This window comes from Priapulus caudatus, unplaced genomic scaffold (genome assembly GCF_000485595.1).
Source record: "Priapulus caudatus unplaced genomic scaffold, Priapulus_caudatus-5.0.1 Scaffold1749, whole genome shotgun sequence".
Lineage (NCBI taxonomy): Eukaryota > Metazoa > Priapulida > Priapulimorpha > Priapulimorphida > Priapulidae > Priapulus > Priapulus caudatus.
The window spans coordinates 55,074-57,379 of NW_014578810.1; positions in this window are offsets into that span (position 1 = coordinate 55,074).

Consider the following 2,306-nt stretch of genomic DNA (forward strand, 5'->3'; position numbering starts at 1 on the left):
AAATGGCGGATACGGAGGAGGTGGACACGGAGGAAGTGGAAACGGAGGAGGTGGATACGGAGAAAGTGGAAACGGAGGAGGTGGACACGGAGGAAGTGGAAACGGAAGAGGTGGATACGGAAGTGGTGAACACGGAGGAGGTAGATACAGAAGAGGTGTAAATGGGAGGGCTGGGAGTAGGGATGGTAGGTACACAGAGGATGGTAGCCGTACAGGTGGTTATAACCCGCTTGTGTTATACTGTACGGGAAGCACTCCCAGCGTAGACATGGCCTTAGTTGAAATGGAATTATAACAGGAAGAATGGAGAGAAAAGACTAATGCGTGCAGTTACGGCGGGATCACTCGTCAGATAACCTCTGACCTTTATTGNTTCTATGTATCTATCTACTCTAGTGTTACGTCTAGTGCTAGTCTATCTATCTATCTATCGGTATCTATCTATGCTATCTATCGTAGTCTATCGGTAGTCGGTAGTCCTAGTGTAGTCGGTGAGGTCTGGAGTCGTGAGTCGTAGTCGTATGGCGTGAGTCTGGATGCTGATGGACTGGTGGTGATCGGATGCTATCGGTATCGTATTATCTGGCAGGCGACAGGTTGCGGTAGGGCCTAGTTTAGATCCAGGGAAAACTAACTTCGTAATTTGGTGCTACTACTAGTCGTAAACTTAATTTTCAATGAACGACATTTTGCTGAGAGTTCACTGTTCGTTTTCCAACGCGGAAGCATGGTGGTGGCCGATTTACCAATCTGGAGTTAGTCGACTGTTGATGTTAAGTTTACAGCGATGGGTTGGCGCGTATAGTATATATGAGTGCCTCGAAACTATAGCGCCACACATCAGGATCACATGTTACCCAACGAAAAATATATGATGCTCATAAAATGTCAGCGTTATATACACCAATCTGCTCAGAAATGTGCTCACTTGTCTAGGCTTTTGCGTGTTTGCAATATTTCCAAGGGTTGTACAGAAGGAAAGCGATTGAAAATGAGTGCCGGCGGCAAGCGGCGGTAAGTGACCATGTGCGACTTTTGTGGATTATGGGTAGGGTGGAAGCTAAAATGCGTTTGCTCGCTAGTTATAAGACATAGCAAGCTACGCTTCGTGTTTGATTCATAATCTGAACAGTTGCAATGCGATTGCTCTAAATCTATCGCGCTTTATTGTTTCTATATGTTTTTGGTTTGTGTACACAAGACGAGAAGACGATACCAAATGTGGGATGTTTGTAGGTTACGTGAGGTGGGATGGTTCTATGCTGGCATTAAAATCATTCTTCGGTGAGGATCCTATGTCTACAATGACTAGCATACGATTTGCTTTTATTACTACACTGCATGGACGTCTCTATCTTACAGTGTATTGCTCGCATTTGTCGTCACGAAGGTGGAAATCTCGTCGGGTACTACGGACGGCGAATTTATGGGCCATTTATACGATACATCTTCTGGGTGGAATCTCCGGGTTCAACAACAACCCAAGCTCCATTTGGCGTATAGGATCGGAGTTAGGAGGACGCCAACACTCACGTTCGAAGGCCCTCAGAACAGTCAACAAATCTGCGTTGTTCACCCGCTATTTGGGGATCTAACACGAGCGGGCATACGGTGTGTTGGAACCGATAATCACCAAAGGAAGGATCGCGTTCAACGCAAACCCCTGCGATCCTGGATACCCTGTGGTAGCTGGTCTACCCTACGCGTAAGTAGCCGGATGGTGCAATAGATGAAATGAAATAGAAAACTCTCATCAGCCCTATTTAATTAAAATGTTTTACTACGTTACGAATGTTAACGATTAACGAAGCTGTTTATTCGACGTTCACACACACGCGCGCGCGCATGCAAACCCACACGCACGCACGCACGCACGCACGCACACACACACACACACACACACACACACGCACGCACGCGCGCGCGCGTTTTAAATTCGAGGTTTCGAATTGTGCTTTCACATATTGCGTCTTGATATTACTGACCTCGCTGTTCTTCTTTATTTATGGAACGCATTATAGTTTCAAAAGATCTGCAATGTTGAAAATACGATATAGCCTAGTAATTTACATTATGTGGGGTGAGAAAAGGAGTGAAAAATGTCAGTATGTGCGTCATACTTGATAAAGAGAGCATTGCAATTATGCTGTTTGGCCTCTGTAAGTCGGTCTTCGCGAACTTGAAACGTAAAGCGAAACGCGATTTTTCAACGAGTAAAGCTTGTATTCCTTTTTCATTATTTTTTTTTCAATTGTTATTTACAGACCCAGTGGATCGAGAGCGTATCAAAACAACGCATTCGGGGG